The sequence below is a fragment of the Fukomys damarensis genome, unplaced genomic scaffold, assembly GCF_012274545.1.
Source record: "Fukomys damarensis isolate Sample0158 unplaced genomic scaffold, DMR_v1.0_HiC HiC_scaffold_20, whole genome shotgun sequence".
NCBI lineage: Eukaryota > Metazoa > Chordata > Mammalia > Rodentia > Bathyergidae > Fukomys > Fukomys damarensis.
In genome coordinates this window covers 19,674,024-19,697,571 of record NW_022900932.1, presented here as the reverse complement: position 1 = coordinate 19,697,571, position 23,548 = coordinate 19,674,024, and the positions used below count along the sequence as shown (strand labels likewise).

Below are 23,548 nucleotides of genomic sequence, written 5' to 3'. Positions count from 1 at the left end.
CACTTTAAGGACAATCTGCACCAGAACTAGGTACTCTGGCTCTCCTGTCCTCTCTTTAGCACCGTAGATGGTGATTATCATGTCCACATGCAGATGTGGGACCTGAGGTTCGGCCAAGCCAAGCGGCAGCAAGTCTGTATGACTCCAAAGCCTGTGTTCATCACTTCAATAGGGACCACCCTGCTGCAAAGTCACCCCTCCTGGGTTCACCGTCACCACGGTCAGTAGGCGGATGTTGGCTGGGATGTGCCCACGTCCGTGTTCCTGCCGCCACTCTGGCAGCTTTTTGGGCGCTCAGGTCCCTGGGGCTCTGACGCCACGTCTGTGGCTCCATTATCCTGAGAGGCCTCCCCGGATCCCATTACTGTGCTGCTGCTATTATTTATTCATCCACAGAGCCGCAGCCTGCACAGGGCACTTACCTTGATGTCCCTGACAGGGGTTGGGGTGCTCAGAGCCTATTAATCACCAGCCGCACTGGCGGGAGCTTCCTCCCTCAAGGGAGAGGAGATCATGTTCACAGGCCTGTCCGCCGTCCTTCTTCCTGTGCAGAAATCGCTGCCTGGCGTCTTGGAGCTACACATCCTGGAGGGCAGCTCTGCAGGCAGGGAAACTGGGGCTCTGAGAGGGAGGCTCTTCCCCAACCCCACATCCCACTGAGGTGCTCTCTGGGACGCTCTGTGCTACACGCACAGTGACAGTCAGCCACACGCAGGGACGGGGCTGAGCAGTTTGCATCCATTCTCCTGTCTGATGCTCATAGCAGCCCCTCCAGCGCAATGGGGACTTTCAGTGGGGCAGACGGAGAGCTAGGTGGGTGGAGATAGACACAGATACAAAAAGTGTGGCCCTCAGTCAGGCTTGACAAATGAATCGCTAAGCTAACCAGGGACCTGCCAAGCCCAGCCCTGGCACAGCACCTTGGCTTTGGCCAGGAAATGTACACAGTGTGCAGCTTGGTACTTTTCCCCCCTCTGATCCTCTGTGAACAAAAGGAGGCAATGGGTGGCTGACATAGAATCCCCAGGGCCCTAGGAAAGAGCTCCTGCCCTGACCCGTGTACTGCTGGCCCTTGTGCTGTGATCTCAGGATCTCAGTGGTTCATGGGCCACTGGCTGCACACTTGGTAGACACACTGTGTGGAAGCTGGAACTGGAGACGACTCTTCCAGGCACAGAAGCAGATAGTATTTGCCTCTGTAGACAAAGCTCCCTTGGAGTGTCAGGACATGTGTCAGCACCCAGCTTTCAGAGGAAGTCTCCCCTGAGCCCCAGCTCACAGGAATCTTCCCCCTTCAGATCCCCTCTGACTGGCAATTGGGTAACAACAGATGGGATTCACTCCAGGGAGGCTATGTTTTTGCTCTAGAAACTTCCATGGCTCCCCATTACCCTCTGTGAAAGGAATATTGAATCCTGGCAGGTTGAAGGCAGCGTCCACCACTCTCTTCATCATATAGAGACGGGAAGTCTGGCATTGAGCACTTGGGCAGAGAATATTCTATGAAGAGGCTTTTTTTTGGGGGCTGGGGATTTGGCTCAGTGGTTCTGCTGCCTGCCTTGCAAGTGTAAGGGCTAGAGTTCTATCCCTGGTACCAAACAAACAAACAAACAAACAAAAACACAAAACCATTCTTCAGTAGATGGGGATCAAAGAGAAAAGATGACCAACCCAAGGTCACAATGCTGGGAAGTGTCTGGGTCAGGAGTCACTCAGGTTCTTGGGTCCAAAGCCCTTGCTTTAACCCAATGGAAAAAAGCAGTGTGGGAAAAGGAACAACTCTGTCTAGGTGACTCTGGGGCAAAGCAGAGTGGAAATAGGACCTTCCATCCTGCATGACCTGTCCTGGATAGAACAGGCTGCATTTGAGGGCAGCAGGAAAGCGCTTTGTCCCCTTTGACCTCTCTCCTTCAGGGTGGGGGTCGGCCCAGGCTATGCTTGGAGAGGTGGTGCATTTGGACGACTTCTCCCAGAGGGAGTTATTTCCTGCAGATCTAGGCCAGCCCAGCCAGGGGCAGTGCGAGCTGTCTTTTAGTCCAGCTGCTAAAGCTCATGGCTGAGCCTGCTGCAGGGCTGAGGACTAGTGATACCAGCATGGGTTTGGAGCTAGAGGACCCTTGCTTTGAGAGCTTGTGTCCTGGCCTGGTGGCCAGAGAGGGGAGCCAAATAGGGGCTCTGAAACAGTGGTCTTGAAGCAAAGGGCTCCAAAGACCCAAGCTAAAGGTCTCACGCCAGGCTGCCTGTGTGTTCCTGATGAGTCCCTTCCCTTCCTGGGCCTTAGATGTCCGGCTGCTGTCCTGGTGAAGACTGAGGAGTCGGGGTGGTGAAGAGGTACACACAATTGGCTCACCAGAATTTGGCGGAGCACCGACATAGCCTGGTTTATGGGGAACCCTGTGGGTGCTCCATTTCCTTACCCTTCGCCATGGGCAGATGGGCAGAAGCCCAGGCCATTAGTGGGGCTCTGGGAGGGCCTAGCCGGCCTCATCCTGGTACTACAGGCCTCTGATCCCCGGCCCTGCTGGAGACACTCAGGCCCATCCCTGAGGCAGATGTGAGTGGTGTGGCCCTGGCCCAGAGGGGCTGCTTTCAGCTGGGAGGATGGGGCTGCATCTCACTGCGGGCTGTGGAGAGCCTGGGCTAGGCAAAGGGCTTGACCTAAATGAGAAACTTCCGGGACAGGCATGGTCACAGGGCGTGCGAGCTGGCAGGCTACAACCAGAGCAGCACACACAGTGTGCCAGCACCAGAACCATGCGATTGTGACCCCAAAGCAGCAAGTGAGTGGAGCTTACGGTGCCCCAGAGCCAAAGACATTAATCAAATACCCAACAGGGCAACACTCTACCGGGGGTGGCGATTGTCCCATGATGGAAGCAGGTGGCAGGGGACCTGGAAGGGCTGTGGGACCAGGCCAATGAAAATGCAGTGAGGGGTGGGGAGGGGCTGGCATGAGGATGCCGGCAACTAAGTGACAGTCTGTCTCGCTACTGGCACTGAGACATTGGGGACCCACCCTTCTTTCCTCCACACAAATGGCCAAGGACCCAGATAGAGCAGGAGAATCTTGAATTGTCTTAGATTACATTTCAGCCTCCTGGAAGAATGGGGACTTATGGCAAAATTTAAATTCAGTTACAGAAAAATAGAGCCCCTTTTTTTGTGTCATTGACTTTTTTCTACTCAGAATCTCCGTGAAGCAGATCTATTGGGCGTCATGGATCTGATTTTGATAGGGAAGTCAAGGAAGGCTTCCCGAAGCAGATGATGTTTGTCCTGAGTTCTAAAGGAAGAGTAAGAAATGAGAGGGAAGGGAACAGCAATCCAGGCAGGGAAACAGCAGGTGCAAGGTCCCTGTGGCAGGCGGGAGCTTGGTGGAGGGAGCAATGAGGAGCTTCCTCCCTCTGTATATCCTGCTGGAGCCAGGACTGCAATCAGAATAGCTCCATAGTTAATATAGGGACCCTAGGGACCAGGGCTCTCAGAACACTCCCATCCTTGGTCTTTCATTTGCCCAGACTGTTTTTGAAAATGCTGGAACTTCTGACACCAACACAGACTCAGAGGACAAGCAACAGAGGAAAACTCAAGATAACTTCCTTATTGTCCTGCTGAGGGAACCAAGGTCAGAGATGAACAGTGGTTGGCAAGGTCACTCAGCCTCCACAGAAGGACAACCACAGCAGAGCTAAGGCTCTACCCTGTAGGGACAAGCATCCCACCACTGGAGAAGAGGACAGGTTATGTAGCGCCCCATCCTTTTCTCAGGCGAAGAAGTTGGAAGTCAGATGCGCCAGAGGTGGAGATGGGCCGGCCAGACAGCCAGGGAACTCACCTCCTGCCGCTGCCTGTCCCCAGCACCATGCTGGGAGCCGGTCCTTGTTCCCCTCTAGTATCTCAGCCCTCCTGCAGTCCCAGGGCCCAGGAGTCCTGGCTGGGAAAAGAAGTGGAGCAGGGTGACACTAGCATCAGTCCCAGGGCCACCAGGTAATTATGCATTAGGAGTTGATATTAATAAAGGCTCCAGGAAAGGGGTTTTATTCCAGATCTTAACACCAGATTATTGCACATGAGGGAAATATCATGGCCCCAAACTGTCTCCATCCTTCGCTCTCCATCTCTAAGCAATCTGTTGCTTTTATTAATTCTGTCTTGAGTTTCCCATGCCGGGAGGGAGAGAGGAATGGAGGGGAGGAAAGTACAGGGAGATGAGGAGTGTGACAATTTGGAACAGACTTGGACCATCCTGCATCCCCTCCCCCAACTCCTGCACAACGCCCAAGTGTCCTGGGGTTGGCCCAGCTCCATCGCAATGCCTCCCGAAACAGAGTCCTCCACCCCTTCTCTTACCCTCCCTCCTCTCTTCCTCTTTCGGCTTTTCCCTTCTCACTCAGCCTTCCCTCCACCAAGAATCACAGTCTGCATTTCTCATCCACCAGAACCCCACTTTAGTGGCCCCAACTCCTTCAGTGATGCTGAGAATCCACTACTGGGGTTTTTCTCCCAAAATTAATCAAACAAAGAGAATATTGGGGAAAATCTAAATGTCCATCGAGAGAGGGTTGTTTTTCAAATTATGAGGGTATTTCTGTTTGTCTAAATTATGGTATAACCATATGCTATGCATAATGAAATAGAATAATAATTTATAATAAAATACTAATTTATATTGTTTGTTTTTTGTTTTGTTTTGTTTTTTGAGGCAGGGTCTCACTATGTAGTTGAGAGTGATCTGGTACTCACTATGTAGCTCAGGCTGGTCTCAAACTCACAGTGATCCTCCTGCCTCAGCCTCCCGAGTGCTGGGATTACAGGCATGCGCCACCACGCTAGGCTTCTAATTTATATTGTTGAGAGAAAAAAATGAAGGTGCAGAAAGACATGCTTCATGTCACATTTTATGTAGAAGCATAATGCATGCACACAACACACTTGTGTAAACATGCAATATAACCTAATTCATTATAAGATCTTCTGAATTTGAAAGAAGAGAATTTTGAGAAATGGTTAGTATCACATCCGTTACAGAGTAAATGCTTAATTAATGGTTGCTGCTATAGTCTGGCATCTGACTCCAAGGTTCCTTCCCATTGGACTATGATGGATGCATAAATCACACTTGAGAAGAATGTGGGTTACAAACAAGAGGTTTCAGTAAGTTTCAGGGGAACGACAGGGGATTTTGTGCCTATAAAGCGCTGTGGGGCCTCCAGCTACAGCCCCAGATGGTGCCCACAGGAGGCAGCCCTAGGAACTCCAGAACTGTAGAAAGGCAAAGCTCAATGCACAAGGAGCAAGACTAAAGCTGACTTCCTGGGGAGGTGGTGATCTCACTGTTACATCGGACAACTCAGTGGAGGCAGCTACCAGTCAGGCAGCTGAACACCAAATACTTGTGCAGTGTGGAGGTGGAACAATCACACTAACATGGTTCTGAAAGTCTGCAATTATGAGTGCAAACTTTCATGTCTTTCAGAGCTTGTGGAATTGCAGAGCCCCTGGACCTGGGCATGGTAGAGTAAGTACACTCATTTATGTCTCTCTCTGAACACAGTGAAACCTGAACAGACTGCATGAAGTAGCTAGTCGACACTGTAAAGTAAATAGAAACAGATGGATGGGAAAAGACAAAAATTTGAATAACCATCAAGACAAGATTTAAACAGGAGCTGGTGCCTTATAACAGGATATTCAAAATATTGAGGATACAATCCCAAATTATCCTACATAGGAAGAATCGGGGAAATTGCAAATCACAGGTGTTGACACTGTGGTAGCACAGGTGTTGGAGCTATTTTATGAAGACTGTTAAGGCAGTTTCTATACAAACACATAGACGTTCTTGAAACATAGAGAAATGGAAAGTCTCCTTGAAGAAATAAAACAGGTCGCTCAACAGGAGCACCACCACTATTTGGAGATGGGTAATTTATCATAGGTGTCCCATGTATTGGAGGATATTCACCAGCAGCCTTGGTCTCAACCTATCAGCTGCCAGAAACAGCCCACCCAGCCAGTCGTGAGAGCCAAAAATGTCTCCAGACACTGCCAAATGTTTCCCACGGGACAAAATTGCAGCCCAGTTGAAAGACATAGAAATAGAAGATATAAAGAATAAAAAAATGTATATTTTAGAACTGAAAACCACAGTAACTAAATTAAAAAAAACACTAAATGTACTCAGGAAAAAAAATCAGAGAATTTAAAGATAGAGCAGAATAGAAATTATCTAATTTGAATAATGGAGAGGGAAAGAAGATTGAAAAAATGAATAGAACCTTGAAGATTGTGGATGACAACTAAAAATTTCCTATTCATGTAATCAGAGTCTCAGATGGAGAAGAAGTGTGTTGTGCTGAAAAAAATTTGAGGAAATAATAGCTAAGAACTTCTAACCTTGGTGAAAGATATCGATCTACAGATCCAAAAAGTCCAGTTAATCTCAAATGGGATAAATCCAAAGAAACCCATGGCCACACATATGATTATCAATCTTCTGAAAAAGTAAAAAATGAAATTTCAGTGCTTGTCATTTGTGGCTTAAAGTAGTATGCATAGGGAAATGTATGGAATTAAACCCTTGATTAAAATGAAGAAAGATTCAAACCAATAATGTAAGTTTCCACTTTAAGAAACTAGTGGGGATAGGAGAAGCAATAGCAAAGAAACAATATAGATAATAGCAAAAATCAATTAAAATGAAAATTAAAAATATAGGGAAATTAATAAGCCAGAAAGCTAGTTCCCTGAAAAACTCAGTAAAATCTATGAACCTCTAGCAAGTCTGATAAGAAAAAAAAAGAAACAAATTACCAAATCATGTGTGAAAAAAGGCCTTGTAAACATGTAAAGTTTGGTTAAATCTAAAAAAAATTCTTAGGACTTGAAACTGAAAAAAATGATGAAATTTTTAAAAAGATGAAATAAAAGAAAGATCTAATGGATAGTTACTTATTAAATACAAAATCTAACCTTATTTTTTAGTTAGAAGACTCAATATGGTAAAGATGTCAATACTGACCAAAAGAATCAATAGATTTAATATAACTCCTATCAAAATATTAGCATAATTTTAATATATACATAAACAAGTTGATTTAAAAGTGTATATAGAAAGGCAATGGAGGTCGGGCGTGGTGGCACATGCCTATAATCCCAGCACTCTAGGCTGAGGCAGGAGGATCACTGCGAGTTTGAGACCAGCCTGGGCTACATAGTGAGTTCGAAGTCAGTCTCAATTACATAGTGAGACCCTGTCTCAAAAACCAAAAAAAAAAAAAAAGGCAATGGAGCTAGAATAATTAAAATTATTTTGAAAGAGAAAAATAAAATTGTGGGAATCACATTACTTGATTTTAAGTCTTGCTATAATGCTATAGTATTCAAGACAATGTGTTACTGGCAAAAGGATAGGTACATAGAGTAAGAAAAAAGACTTGAGAGGTTAGAATAGACCCATCCAAATATGGCTAACAGCCCCCACCCAAGAAATCAAACTCAGGACCTTGCATTTGCCAGGCAGGTGCAGCACCACTGAGCTAAATCCCTGGCCCCCAGTAAGTTTTTGACAGAAGTGTGAAAATGATTTAATAGAGAAGGGATAGTCTTCTCCACAAATGATGTTAGAGTAATTGGACACTTAATCTGAACCTCATAGTTTTATAAAAAGTTAACTGAAATGAATCACACATCTAAATGTAGAACATAATCTTCTTTTAGAAAAAAAATTATGGGAGAAAATGCTTGTCATCTGGAACTTTCACTCAGCATAATGCCTTTGAGATTCATCCAAAGAGCTCTTAAACATGTCAGCAAAAACATGATCTAGAAAAAATAACTTGGACTCCATAAAAATTTAGATGGCACCGTGAAAAGCATGACAACGCACATTATGGACCGAGAGACATGATACACATGCCAGAGGACTGGTATCCAGAATACATAAAGAGCAATAAATGGGTGGGGCGGGCACACCTATAATTCCAGGCACACAGGTGGCTGAGGCAGAAAGCTTCCAAGTTTGAAGCCAGCCCGGACAATTTAGTGAGACTATCTTGAAAACAAACAAACAAACAAAATGAAGAAGAAGAAAAGAAAAGGAATAACTGTCAGTGTAGCTCAGGGGTAAAGCACTTACCCAGCATGCATGAGGCTGTGGGGTTCAATCTTCGGTACTTCCCTTCCCAAATTCAATAGTAATAACAATAATAATAATAATAATGATAATAATAATACTAAAAACTAAAAATGGACAAACACATCCCAAAGTGGGTATAAGGGTAGCAGATAAGGGCCTAAAAAGATGTTCAATATCTTTAGCCATTAGAGAAATGCAAACTAAAAGTACCTATTAGAACAACATAATAATTAGAAATAACAACTAAATGAAATCATGGCAAGGTTGTAAAACAGTTGAAATTCTCCTACATTTTTAGCAAGAATGCATAGTCGTGCAGCCACTGCTGAAGTTGATTTGGCATTTTCTTATAAAATTAGACAGACAACTACTATCTGACCCAGCAATCCAACTTCTGGGACTGGAGAAATAAAAACTAAAGTTCACAGAAAAGCATATATATAAATATCTATAGAAACTGTAATTCATAATTGCCCCAAACTGGAGACAATGCAAATAGCCTTCAGTGGGTGAATGGATACAAAAGTCCCGGTAGCTCCACACAATGGAATACTAGTCAGCAATAACAAGACACAAGTACTCCAGACATCATGCAACAATTTGTAAGGTTATATTGAGTGAAAGAAGACAGAATTAGCAGGCTACATTCTGAATCATTTCATTTGTATGACATTGTCGAAAAGATGAAACTATATGTTGGAGAGCAGATCAGTGGCTGTCATGGGGATGTCACTAGAAAGGGACAACACGAGGGAGTTTGGGAAGTGACAGAACTGTTCTGTAACCTGATTGTGGTGGTGTTCACACAAGTCTATATATATGTTAGAATTTGTAAAATAGTTATATATATATATATATATAAAATAATCAAGTTGTACAGTTTTATTTATTTATTGTTTGTTTGTTTGATTGTTGAGACAGGGTCTCACTATGTAGTTGAGACTGACCTGGAACTCGCTATGTAGCCCAGGCTGGTCTCGAACTCATAGCGATCCTCTTGCCTCAGCCTCCCGAGTGCTGTACAGGAGTGCACCACCACACCTGGCTTGGACAGTTTAAATATATGCATTGTAATTTCCAACTATACTTCAACAAAAGGCTGGTCTCACTCATAGCGATCCTCTTGCCTCAGCCTCCCGAGTGCTGTACAGGAGTGCACCACCACACCTGGCTTGGACAGTTTAAATATATGCATTGTAATTTCCAACTATACTTCAACAAAGCTAGAAAAATTCATGGATCTGTGTGCTAATTGCACTGTATAATAATTTAAAAGTAAAATAAAAGTTCTAAAAAGCCTCTCAGGTGGGCCAAGCCAAACAACTGATGGCTGCATTCCTGAGTATAGTCTTTCCTATCTATGGATTTCTTGTCCTTGGTTGGATAGAAAATACTTGGAAAAATAGTTTCAATATTGAACAAGTACAGAATTTTTTTCCTTGTCATTATTCCCAAAATAATATGGCATAACACCTGTTTACACAGCACTGACTTTCACTCCACATCAGTGATCTGAAGGTGCTTTGAATTGTGTAGGATGATATGCTTAGGTTATATGCAAATTTCATGCCGTTTTCCATAAGTAACTTCAACCTCTGCAGATTTTGGCATCCACAGATGCTCTGGAACCTATTCCCCAAATAAGGGACAATTGTTCTAAATTGCTCACCTGTTGCTTAGCAACAAAGCTTGGGCCTTTCCACCAAATGCACCATGAGCTCCCAAATCAGAACAGAAGCTTCTTGAGAGTAGGAGCCAGGGCTCTGGCTCCTCTTGGCATCAACAGCCACCTCCAGATCTTCCCTCTCTTTCTTTTTTCCTCTTATTTCTTTCCCTTTTCCCCTTATTCCTCTCTTCCTTCATTGCTTTCCTTTATAGAAGTCCGCAGCAGCAGGACCATGGCTGCCAAAAAGCTCATCCTGGGTCTCAGGTCTGGGTCCCCTCCCATGGCCCCCTGACCTTCAGTGGCCTGCAGGTGGGCAGTAGGACACAGCCCCTGTGGGAGGTGATAAATACGTCTATATCTTCTTGCTTGGTGCCCTCTTTGGAGACAGAGGCTCAGGAGGGTCCACAGCCATACTGCAAGTCAGCACAGGGGCCAGCACTTGAAGCCAGCACCTTGACTTTGGGACCACCTCACTCGCACTCCCAGCAGGGTTTACCACCCCTCCCCTCCAGGCTCCAGGCTAATATTTCATGATGTCTTCCCTGTTTAACAAGCATCACCTTCATGTAGATGGTGCCCTTCCAACTCTTCTTCCCACCATTACTCTTAAACTTCACATATACACAGGGCTGGACAGTTGTACTGGGAAATTCCTCAAGAGCCTCAAAACCAATCCACCGCAAACTGGTTTCTCTTCTTGTTTTTGACATTACCTGCCCTTCCCCAGGTACCCCATCCATCCTGTACCCTAAGTCAGAAAACCACAGTGCACCTGGCTGCCTGCCCTTCTCTCTTCACAGACAGCTCTGCCCCAGAAGAGATCTCTAAAGCATCTTGTTTTCAGAATCCCTCAGCCACTGGCCAGTTCAGCTCCTCGCTATCTCTCACTGGCCCTGACCTCCCTCAGGCCCATCCTCCACATGACCACCCAATCATGGGTCCGTGATGTGTGTAACCATACTGAAAACTGCCTGAGCTCCATAGTATGTAGAAAGAAAATGACCAGATGTCTCCACCAGGCCAACAGGGGCTCTACTGCCTGTGCCAGCTCTGCTCCAGCCTCACTGTCTCCCCATGTGCCCCCCCCACCACATTCCCGATGGCGCATGTGCACACTTTGACTAAATGTGCTCCCCACAGCTGCTGTGTGGGTGGTCAGCCCGGGGTAGTAGGGTGAATGGCGGCCTCCAAAAGATCTCCACATCCTACCCAGCACATGAATGTGGCCTTATTTGGAGAAAGGGTCTTTGCAGATGTAATTATGTTAAGGGTCTTGAGATATGGATGTCATCTTTGATTACCTGGGTGGGCCCTACGTCCGATGACAAATGTCCTTTTAAGAGTAAGGCAGAAGGAGACTCCACAGCAAGGAAGGAGGGCAGTAAGACCTCACAGCCAGGTGTTGTAGTGATGTGGCCACCACCAAAGACTGCCAGCTGCCACCAGATGTGCGAAGGGGCAAGGGACAGACATTTTTCTCTAAGGCCTGGGATGTTACATTCTCTATAACACCTTTTCCGGCCTCCTGGGTAGAGTCACACCCTCTCTGTGCTTGTGCTTGTCCCCCTGGGTGGGCAGAGGGAGCACAGGCAGGAGGTCACAGTCTTAGAGCCAGGCTGTCACTGCAGGGAGGATAAACAAGGTTCTATGCATGTGCAGGGGCCAGTTTGACACAGCTGAACACACTAACATTTGCATATCCTCCTGGATCTGAGACCCACTGACTGGCCACCCCACAGAGAAGCATGAACAGGGCCACTGAGCGAAACAGTGCATGTACACACAGGGAGATAGGATTGTTGCAAAAGAGAAGGGGACCAAGAGATGGAGGGAAGTAGGGTGGGGAAAGAAGATACAAAAAGATAAAGATGTGTTATGTACATGTACAGACTCCCCATGATACCCTAATAATTCAAACCAGCCCATTGTCCATTTTCAGAATGGATAATTGGTGGTAAATCCAGACACTAGAATACTATTCAGCGATGAAAAATGAAGGCATCGTGGTTGTACACATGGAAACATGTAGGAAACACACTGTGGAGCCAAGGGGCATGTGCACAGAGTGGTGTCACTGACGGAAAGAAGCAGAGCAGGGTACACACGTGTGGTGTCACTGTAAAGAAAGCGAAGGGGCTGAAGAGCTGACCTGGAGACAGTGGTCATCCCTGCACGGGGGGTGGGACTATGCTGGTGTGCACTGGTGTCCCTGCAGTGGGCCTTGGGCAGGGCCAGGACTCTGTGTTTTGGCCAAGCTTCCAGCAGAGGCTGATGCCATGTGTCCAGGCCACACTGCGGGTGGTGAGGCTAGGAAAGACACAGGGAGGGTCTAGCCAGGATGCCTCATCCTTGCCATACATCAGAATCGCATGGGTCTTCTCAAAACTACCCAGACCTCTGCTCCAGAGCACCTCTGTGTGTAGCCCTGGGGAGGAGCCCAGGCCCAGGCACCTGTGGCAGGCGGTCTGCCCAGGCGGTTGGACTACATAGAAGGTAGAGGCTGTGCATGTAAGGGTGGTGCATGGATATCCGTGTTATTTTCACACTCTGGGCCTTTCATGTGTGTCCTCTGTGTCCTGCTGTATGTATGAGGTGCGCAAGCACACACACAGATACACACACACACATACTCGCAGACGCACACAAACATGTAAAATGAAAAGGGAGAGTGATGTGGAAAAGCCAAGCAGGGAGAGAAGGAGTCATAAGCAGGAAAAAGCAAGGAACCGAAAAGGCCCCTAAAAATACCTCCATCCATCAGTCAGGATGCCTGTCGGCCGTGGGGCTGTCAGTGGGCACAGCAGGCAGCAGCTATGCTTTTGGTCAGTGTGTCAGCCATCTGTCAATGGCCAGGTCGGCCAGCAGCAGCACGGTGGCTAAGCAGCCGCTTGTCTATCAGCCAGCCAGTCAGTCTGGCTGTCTCCGCTCAGGCCTGTGTGCTTCCAAGCAGCCAGCACGTGGGCTTATTCGTATGGCGGTCAGTGGCTCAGTCACGTTTTCTGTCAGTGCTGTCAGGCAGTTAGTTATTATGAGCCGACCTCACTGACAGTCATCACCATGAGGATTGGTGTGAAAGGCCTATCAGTGCCCAGAGTGCTCAGTCATCTGCATATGAGTCAGTGAACCAGTCAGTCAGTGAGTCGGTCAGTCAGAATGACCAGGAGTGAGAGAGAGAGAGTCAGTGAGACAAGTAGCCTGTGATAGAACAGCCAGGCAGGACCATCCTGTCAGATAGCCATTCTCTACATCAGCCAGTTAGTCAGCAAGACAGTCTTCAGTCAGACAACCCATGAGTCTGTTGGCTGGGTGTGACATCAATCAGTCAGACGATTCATTGGCCAGGCACAATGTCAATGAGTTAGCAAGTCAGTGAACAGTCTTCAGTCACTCCATGTGTGTCTAATCAAACCCTGTGTTAGCCAGGCACCGACATGGCCCACCGATCCCCGGGCCAGCCAGTCAGCCACTGCTGGGTCAGCCCATCATTGCAGCCGTCAGTTGGTCCATCAGCAGGTAGCTGGGAGCCAGGCAGCTGGCCAGATGGACAGCCGCAGGAGCAGTTCTGCCTCTGTGCTGAGCAGAAGACTTGGGCAGAACTCTGGGACCTGTTCAGTAACAGGTTCTGTTGCTATTATTATCTCGGAAACCTCCAAACACTTTGGAAGGTGGAAAAGGCCATCTACAGCCCTCCTCCATCCTTCTTCCCACCTCCCCCCATTAATGAGGTTCGTGCAGCAGAAGAGGGGTGCTTCTTGGAGCTGGAACTGGAGGAGGGGAAGATGTTGGTGGATTGTTCCAGTCAGCCCTGGTCTGAGGAGTGGGGTGGGAACAGGTCCTAGCCAGGAGCCCTTTCTCTGTCCTGACCATGTCCTTCCCTCAGGGCCCCATATCTTCCCACCCAGACCCCAAAGTCTGAGCTGGCCTCCTCTGGACAAGCAGAAAGGAATTATGTAGCTGAAGTTTGCACAGGAGACATGGATTTTTATGTCAGCTCTTGTTTTCGTCAGCAGAGACTCGGTTGCTGTTTACCTGTGGTGTCATGGTGGCTCCTTTACCAGCTCCTACTTAACCCTTCAGCTGTCCTCAAAGCAGTGTCATCTCCTTTCCTAGATGAAGCCCTGGGGCTCAGGAGAAAGTGCATGCCCAAGGCCCATCCAACCCAGTCTCCAACGTCCCCATGCGTCACAGTATGTGGCTGCCTCTCTGGGGTTGCCTGGGGCTCTCTGCTCCCAGCCTCACAATCCCCTTCTTGTCCATGGGGCCAGGGGGGAGACATCTGCTGCCTCTTGTGCTCTTTGCTCTCTTCTAGAAAGCAGCTGTCTCCTCGGCTCACTTTTGGTACCTGCTATGCCTAGCGCCAGGAGGAGGTCTGGATAAGGTGTTTCTTGGCTTGAATCTGTAGTAATTGGCCCACTCTTTTGTAAGTGCCTGGACTTTCAAAGCTGGGAGGGAGCTTGAAGCTTGTTTGGTCTGCATCCAGGCTCACTGGAGGCAGAATCCCTCCTACACTCATGCAGTCAGCACCCTATCAGAACTTACAGATTCACAGTGACAGATCACCACCTCTCAAAGGAGCCATATCGCTTGTCAGCCCTTAGAAATTCCCTCCACATGGTAAGCCCACACCTTCACATCTCAGCCCTGTGTTCTGGGGCCATCTGGATCCAAACTCATGCTTCTCAAGAGCACTCTGCCACCCAGACTTAGGCTAAGACAAAAGGATTTCCTGTTTGTTCAGTTTTGTGGAAGGGAAAAGGCAGCATACTGGAAAACAGTGGAAAAAGCAGTGATCTTGGGTCAGGGTGGTACAACCACTGCATTAAAGGTCTCTACTTTTTGCTCTTTGTTTTATCTGTAGATTTGAGTAGTACCCACCAACCTTTAGTTGCTTTAGCCAATTTGGTAGCAAAGGTGATGCAGGAAGGGGCTTAGAAGCCCAGCCAGGTGTCTCCACTTCATCTCTTGGGCCCCAGCCATCTCCAGGAGAGCAGCATCTTGTGTTTGTTATGCAGAACTGAGTCACTTAGAATTGTCCAATGTGCGGTCCTGGAGGCATCCCCGCAAAGCGTGCCGTCTCCTGGGGAGGGGCTAGCTCAGTGGTAGCACCGTTGCCTAGCACATGCGAGGCCCTAAGTCTCAGTGTCTATTGAGTGGGGCTACTAAACTCTGCCTTTCCTTCTCCTAAGGAGACAGTCAAAAGTGATCATAGACAGGGAAGTGCACTAACTGAAGAGCCCAGCCAGTGCCCAGGGATAGACCTTGGATGGCTGTGACCTGTGGCCGCAGGTCGGGCTCCACTCAAAAGAGCATGCTGTGTATTAACCCTGCTCGGCTCCTGCTCAGAGCCAGGCTGGCAGGCTGAGTGATGGGCCGACTGACTGGGGACTTATTTACAAACATGGCCCTTTCGCCTTCACTTCCTTGGAAAGCCCCATTGGCGGCATATAAATGAGAATCGATAGGCCAGTTATTAAACTGTAAATATCCCTCCCCCAGGCACAGGGGCCCAGAGGCCTGAGCTCTCACCCAAGAGCAGCAGAGCCAACAGCCCAGGCTCTGGGCCTCAGGTGGGGTTTGCCTCAGCCCTCAGCCCAGTGGGTCCCCAGAACAGGCGAGAGGCTGATCCAACGATTAAAGGAGGCCTCAGCCATCACACAGCAGCTGCAGTGTGGAAGGGGAGGACAGTGACCCTGCTAAGGGCCAGGCTCTCTCCCAGCTGGCTGTGACGCGCAGTGTGCGAGTCAGAGAGTGGCTGAGAAAAGTCTCCGTGCACCTTCACGCTCTGTGCATGCAGAGACAGCCCAGGCCTCCAAAGAGAGGGTGACACAGCCAAAGACATATGCCCAGAAGGGGGCAGAATCTAAATTTTACTCCAGATGTGTGGTCTTGGGTCTGTGCTATCACCCGAGACAGGAGAGGAATTGCCATACTGATGTAGGCTTGGGGACGGTGACTTGGGTAATGGCAGTGATGATTGTGATGATGATGATGATGTTCTTGATGAGAGTAGTTGTCACTTTCTGAACACTTTCTGTAGACCATGATCTGGGCTGAGCATTTTAAATCCTCCACATCATTAAATTTGCCAGCAGCCCTCTTGGGCACCTGGCTCTTTCCATATATGCAAAGGGAGTGGTACGTGACTGGTAGCGGGTGGCGAGCTTTTGGTTGGGAGGGGCTTGGAAACCAGGCTAAGGTACTGGGTCTCTACTCTGAGAGCCATGAGGAGCTTCTGAAGGTTCATGAGCAGTATGCTGTCTGAACAGAGAAGTTTCCCAACTTTCTTGTTACCATAAAGTCAGAGTGAGAGGTACCGAGAGCGGCAATATCTCTGAGTCAGGTACAGGGGTTTCCAAGGAGGAGGTGGCTTTCAGAACTTTCCCACCTGCCTGTGGTTCCTCTTGGTAGCTGTCTTGGAGCACTGAGTGCCTTGGACTTATTTCTGTTTTCCAGCCTCCTGCTCTAAGTTCACATGGTGGCACCCATCCATCTCTGGGGTCAGCTGTCCCTGAGACAGCAGTGGAGGGAGCATAGCCCAGGGTCCCATTCCAGCCTCTCCCAGCCTAGGTGAGATCCAGAATCCCAGGGCCAGGAGTTCTCCATCCTGGCTATACATGTGAATCACCTGGGCGATATGCACACCACCACTGCCAAGTCCCTCCATGGGCCATTGAATGAGCCCTGCTCCCCGAGTGAGACTCAAGAATGGATACTTAAACATACATTTGCTGTCTGCTGGGTGATCAATCCTACTGGAAAACCCGGGCTGGAATCCATGGGAATTCTACCCCCAGGCCAGTCCTGGATCCCAAGTGGCCATAATCTGTGGCTAACAAGGTCAGCTGGCACTGGCTGTCAGGCCTGGCTCTACTTTGCTTTATGGGGTCCTATGGGAAGATCGGCAGTGTTCCACCCTCAGCATCCTTGTTGCAGACAAGTCTCTGAAGTCAGACTGGACCTGCACAGGGACAGCTCATGAGCAGTTTGGGCTCAGGCAGAAGAACCCCTTCTTAGTCATTGTCCTGCCCTTCCCCCATGTCCAGGGAAATGGCTGACTCCACTATGCCCAAGTTCTTGGCTGCTTAATGGTTCTGAGCCTTGGCACCATTAACCGTGCATCCCCACAGTTTATGCTTCCTCTGCTTCCTGAGGACAATGGCTGAGTCATTTTTGCTTAAGACAGAACATGAAGAGTAAAGACCTACAGGACCATAAGCCCAAGGCCCAACAAACTAGTTCAAGCCCAGGGTCTGTGCTATAGTTTGGTTCTGGAATGTTCCCCAAAGGCTCACATATTAAAAATCTTAATTCCCAGAATGGTGCCACTGGGAGGTTTCCCCTTTAAGAGATGTGGCCTAGTGGAAGATCTTCAGGTCTCTAAGGATGTACCCTCAAAGGGGATTGTGGGACCCTCATCTTGTCTTCTTTCTCTCTTTTGCTTCCTGGCTATGAGGTGAGCAGCTTTTCTCCCACTCTCTCTGTCATGATATCCTGCCTACTGGCCCAAAGCAACAGAGCCACTCACCGTGGATTAAAACCTCCAAAACCATGAGTCAACCTTTTCTCTTATTAAGTCGGCTGTCTCAGATATTTGTTATAGTGATGGAAAGCTGAAGACACCATCTGCTTCTTGCTAGTTGCATGCCTGTGGGCATCCTCCCCATCCTCAGCTTTCTTGTTGGAAAAACAGTGGGCATGATGAAAATAAAAGCACGCCCCCTCATAAAGGTGCCAAGAGGCAAGTTTCCCTGGATAGGAGTGGCCACTAGGTTGTTTTCCTGCCCTACATCTGAGCCTTCTTTCTGAATCTGGAGAATTTTCCACTCCTATCTGTTGCTATAGAAGCTAAGAATCGAGCTTCTCACCTTCCCAGCCTCCTTTGCAGCCTGGGTGCAGACCCATTGCCTGAGGCCTGCCAATTAGATGGGCCATGCTGCACATCAGCAGGACCTTGAAGAAGCCACCCTGGGTGGTGAGTGTCTACAGCAGCACCCCAGGGGTGGCGAAGGGCAATCTATAGCCTGGGAGGTGGAGAAGTAAGTAGCCTCCTGGGCTCAGTGGCAGTGTCCTCCTCACACTGATCTGACATGTGGTCTGGACACTGATTTCCAGCCTTTTGCAGTGACTCTGAGTCACCAGCATCCACTCAATAGATGTTTCCTGCTCAGTCTGCTTTCACTTCTGTTGCCTGCTTGAATGGCTTTGCTTTATGCAGAGGGGGTGGAGTCTCCACAGGACCTGCTGCTGAACTCAGTCACTGTGAGGTCCTTACAAACTAAGCTGCTGCCTAGAGACACTGGAGCCAGGGCCCGAGCCATTGAGGGTGTGAACACAGAGGATGCAGACAGCTGGTCTTCTGGCTTTGGCTCCAGAGCACTGGCCACGGGCCTTAGGGTGTTGGGAAGAGGACTATAGAAAGGCATGGCTTCTCATGCCATGGTAGGAGCTATACTACATTCTTACCTGCAGTTAGAGACCTAGGAACCAGCTGGCTAGGAAACAGGATTCCTGCTTGACGCCACCCAGGCAAGACCTTGTTATTACATCATTGTAATTAGAACCTCTCCTTTTTACACTGTGCTTTCCATTTTCACCTCTTATCTCATCTCTACCCATCCCAGAGGGCAACTGGAACTCAGAGGTGCACAGTGGTTTTTCCAAGTTTCTTAGCAATGGGTGGTAGAGACCAGTCTCCTTGTCAGGTGTTATGTCAGTGCTGGACAGGACCTATGAGGAGACTGAGCCTCAAGAGGAGGTGGCCAAGGGAGTACATCACGAGGAGTTAGATTCTGAAGTTGCAGTAAAAACAAATAAACAACTCAAAAGTACTCTTTATGACTTTGGGGTGGGATACCCTGCCATGGGAGACAGTGAGTTGTCTGTTACTGGGGGTGTGCAGGAGAGGTGGGGGATGCATCAAGGGCAAAGTTTTCCATACTGACTGGGACTTGTGGTTACATGGAGGTGGGGGCTCCTGAGAAGGTGCTGGTTCTTTTGTGATCTCGTCGTTCCTCTCCTTGGAGCCAATTAGCCAAAAGGACCACAACACCCGCGTAAAATGGCCCAGTGTTACATGCTGCCAGCCAACCTTGCATTGCCTCAAAGGGTACAGCAGACCCCAGAGCAATGAAGTCCTGCCCCACCATACACATTCACACATGCCCACACTACTGTAATTTATAGAGGGAGAAAACTGAGGCCTGAAGAGGAGAAGCCAGGAACCTCAAGCCAGATGGACACAGAGGCAGGATGGGAATCCATCTTTGACCATCAGTTAGAATGCTGGTCCTGAATAGGGTTTCCCATCAGCAGCTTCTTCAACCCCAGGAAACTTGGTAGGAAGGCAAATTCTTGGGCCTAGCTGACTCTGAAAGGCTAGAGCAGGGCTCATAGTCTGGGCTTCCTCAAACCATCTGGGGATTCTGATATCTGCTCAAAGTTGAGAGCCACTGACAGTGTTTGGGGGAATTTTTAGTTATTGTTAATTAGTTTGGGCTTGGTTTTGGTTTTGGCTTTGGTGTTCCTTTGGTTTGTTTTGCAGTGCTGGGGGTCAAATCAAGGGCCTGCTGAATGCTAGGCAAGTGCTCTACCACTGAACTGCATCCCTGACATTCATGCTTTTTGTGTTACAGCTTAACTAACCTGAGGGCTAGGGCTGGGATCTTCCTGGTGTTATCCATCCACCTCAAGCCATAGGAGGTAATGTGGCTCTCCCTGGCTTATAGACTACACACTTTTGCTCTTAATGGGCTTAATATCTCAGGACTGCAAAGTCCCAGGCAACACACTGGCTTGACTCATAGCTCCCACATTTTCAGCCTGGGATCAAGTGGCTCACTTGGGCCTGGTTCCTCTTGCCCCACTCACGTGACATCACAGTCACACCTCCAACCCCACAGAAGACCCTGGGCCATGGCACTCTGACCCAGCCAGCAACAGGCTTTTCTCCAAGCACCCTGCCTATTCTGGGCAGGGAGGGCTGACTTGGTTTATTTATTGCTATCATTAATTAGTTTTGTTGGGGATGAAAGACAGGTCCCTGGAGAAGGCCAGTGCATTAGAGCCCATTATTCCATCATTGCTCTGGGCTTGCCGGCAAGAAGCACAGCCTCTCTTTGCTGTCAGCCCCTGACAATTAATTAGCCTGCAGCCGGAGAGGCAGCCTGTGCTCCCTGTGGGTGGGGAAGGGCTCTCTTCTGGCATCTGATGTCCTTCAGGGCTTCTCTGTCCCAATTTGAATTGAGGGAGGTGTTGGACAAGCCCTCCTGGGTAGGGGAGCTGCCATAGCAGGGTGCAGGAAGAGGTGGGGATTCCAGGCCTGTCCTAATGAAACTGCTATTTAATGCATTGTGTGGTGGCAGACCCTGGGCTAAGTGTTTTTGAGCACATATTTAATTCTCACGAATGTCAGCAAGGCACATCTTTATATGAAGAAATGGAGGCTGGAGCAGTGGGGTTGTCCTGGGCCACAACACAGTGACAGATCAGGGCCCCCCTTTGTCTGTCGGACCTGCTCAATGTGGCTCAGGGGGTTGGGGGCCTGGTCCCACAGCAGGGAAAGAAGGTCAAGCCATGGGTAATGAAGCAGTGATGATGGGCTATGGAATGTGGTCAAAAGGGCCTCCACTGGGCGTGGAATTAGCAGCCAGGAGTTTGAGTCTACGTGTGAACGGAGTGACCATCGCTAAGTCCTCAGTCTCCCAGTCAGGGAAATGGTTAAGTCCAAAGACATGAGCTCTTCTCCAGAGAGCCAGAATAGCCTTTGGGGAATTACTCAATCCCTCTGAGCCTCAATTTCCTATCTGAAAATCGGGAAGAAACACCCGCCTCATAGGATCTGTATAAGGACTCACTGAGATGGCGCGAGTCTGACAGACAGGATGGGCCAAGGAGTGTGATGAAGAGGAGGACTGGGAAGGACTTACTCACAGGCTAGCTTCACCACGGGTCTTCATCAAGGTAACCCAATAGTTGCGGAATCGCCCTGCGCTGTGTGTTCTTCATAGCTGGTGATTTTGTGAGGGGGAAGTAAGGCCAAGGCTCTGAAAAGGCTGTTCCGCTTCTTTGCTCAAGGTTGGATTCCAGGCCTGCTCATGCCTCCTTGCTGGGTAATCTGGGGGCACATTGACCACATGGCCTTCCTCGTTCCAGGCCTTCACCTTCCCTTCTTTGGTCCAGCCCAGCAGGGACACAGCTCCTGAAGACCATCCCTGGCCTTCACTATGGCTGACTCAGGCTTTGCCCAGAGGTGGGGGCCAGGCTGCCTGCCCATGGGTGCTAAGAAGTTAATTAAACCCTTGAGAAGCCATTTGTTAGGAGGGGAGTGATGGTATATTCAATACCAACCAAGGGTTAGTGCAAAGTAATGAGTCTTTCTTTAGCTGTGAATAATGGGTTCCCTCTTCTCCCGTATCCCCAACTCTGAATGATGGTCCTGGGGAAGCCATGGCTCATCTTAATGGCCAGTAGGCGACGAGCCCAGCAGGCTGGCCTCCAGCACTCAGCATTTCCACCAGAGACACCAGCTTCTCTCTGTTTGGTCTCTAACTCTTCTCCAGGGGAGACCTGAGGCCCAGCAGCAATCTGGCAGCTTCTCTCTCTCCCCTTCCCTCTCTCTCTCTCTCTTTGTCTCCATTTCTTCCTTTCTTTCACCCCAACTACTAGAGAAAAGTTCAGAGCCACTGCGTCATACATCCACAGCACTCATACCAGTTGTAGTCAGCAACCTTGCCATGTGGCAGTCTCAGAAACAGTTTAGAAGGGGACGGGAATTAGAATGGGAGCTGAGGGTTTGTCTAACATTGGCCCAAGCGGGTGCTAGTCCATCCGATTCCTGCTAACCTCCTCCTCCTTCTTGAGTCCACACGCCCAAACTACAGAGGGCATCCTGCAAGAACAGCAAGAAAGGTGGCACGGGACAGTATCCCAGCCCGGTCTAGGCTCAGCATGCAGAGTGCACACAGCTGACTCCAACTTCTCTGAGCTGTGTTCTTCCCCAGCTGCTTCTGTAAAAAGTGAGGCTGGGCTCGATGCACATCCCACGTGGGCCTTGGGGACAAATAAAAACCTTGTCAGAGTCCATGGGGAGGGTGTTTCAGCTCTCAGCTCAGGGAGCAGCATGGCCTTGGTCTTGGGCACCCACATCCAGGAGCATCTAACTTTGGACAGCTGCCAGGATGGGTCCCCTCTGATCCCGCTGCTCACCCTGGGCCACCATCCCTCTGTCTATTCATCTCTTTATGGCACCCCTGCTCAGACAAAGTTCTAGCATCAGAGGCAGTTTCAACCCACCTCCAACATGTACCCGAGGGAGCACAGTCACAGCTGAGAAATAGGGAGCCCCGAGGTCTTCCCCTCACCAGGTGGTCCTTGCTTTGTCCCCTTTGTGATAGCACAAAAGGAGGCCAGCTGGGGGAGAGAAGGGTTCCATAGCCTAGCAGGTGCCATCCTGGCAGCCAGCGTGGGGAAGTGTCGGGAGGGGTGGGGTGTAGTCATCACCGGCAGAGCTGGGGACAAGGCACCTTGATTAAGCCTCTGAGATAATCGCCACACACCTGGGCTGGCACCCCCAGGACTCCCCCACCTGGCAGTCGACCCTTTGTCTGCCTGGGGAGTCTCCAGCTTCAAAGCCTGGGATTGTGGTCGATACACTGAGCTGGAGCCAGGCACTGGAACCCTAGAGCCAAGCGCCAGGGGTAGGCTTTAGGGGCCAAGGGCTCCTAGAGCTGTGGGAGCCAAGCTCCCTTGTCACCCAGTGGACGAGCCACTCTCAGAGGTGGAAGCCCATGTCCTCAGCTTCTCTAGGACAGAAAGTGAACTAGGAGTCAGGAGCAGAGAGGACCACGTGAGGGGAGGAGGGAGAATGGGTGGTGTGTGTGTACGTGCGTGTGTGTACATGAGTGCACATGGATCTTACACCACAATCTTTATACACGGTCAAGGTGAGGTTGGGAAAAGACCATCAGTCCACTGGATGGCCCTCTTCAGTTCCCGCTTCCTGTGGTCACCTGGCTCCAGGGGATGGTTCCCGTGTCTCTCTTCTGGAGGGAATTCTTTGGCTAAGGGCACATGCTTGGCTTTCAGGGAGCAGGACAGATGTTCCAGGGGGTGACAGCCCTCACACTGTGCGGAATGAGAGCAGGTGGGTACATATGGGGCATCCCTGCCCCTTGAGTAGTGGAGTTGGTTTTGCAAATGTCATCTGGAAGGTTCCAAGCAGGAGTGAGCCAGAGCCTGCTCGTGAACATGCTCCTTCCTGCCTTGGCTACCTTCTCCCTCACCCCATGCTTTCCACAAGCCTCCTGGGCTTACCCCTCAGATAAACGACTTGCACCTAGGCCCAGGGCTACCTGTGTGGATCCCCAAGTAAGGACAAGGTGGCACCGTGGATGGGTTGGGTCCTCCTGGTTCCCTGCACAGGGGCAAGGGGCTAGGAAGGGCAAAGAGACAAAGCCTCTCAGAGGCTGCTTGGCTGCGTGTCTTCCCTGAGCAAAGAGGATCCCAGGTTCTCCTCCAGCAGTGGGTGACAGATGAGACCCTTGAGTACACACTGGGAGCCTGCACTGTGGCCTTGGGCCTTGAGGGTCTTGGGAACTCCTGGGTAGGGACACACCTGAGTGTGGCCGACAGTGAAGGCAGGCAGGTGGGCATCTGTATAGATGTAAATGCGGCATTGTGCGTTTGTTGTATTTTCAGAATCAGAATCAAGGGGCTTCTGCCTTTGAGGCTCTGGCCCTGGCCCAGCC

General features: G+C 49.4%; 1 long non-coding RNA gene across 1 annotated transcript; it reads right to left on the bottom strand.

The window, feature by feature from the left end:
• Window positions 1–433: 433 nt before the first annotated feature.
• Window positions 434–22,172, bottom strand: LOC104849676. The gene is made up of 5 exons (XR_776826.1): window positions 22,095–22,172; window positions 21,645–21,851; window positions 20,733–20,916; window positions 3,836–3,934; window positions 434–598 (listed from the first exon to the last, which is right to left on the bottom strand). It is a non-coding gene; the product is annotated as an uncharacterized LOC104849676 (long non-coding RNA).
• Between the last annotated feature and the right edge of the window lie 1,376 nt (window positions 22,173–23,548).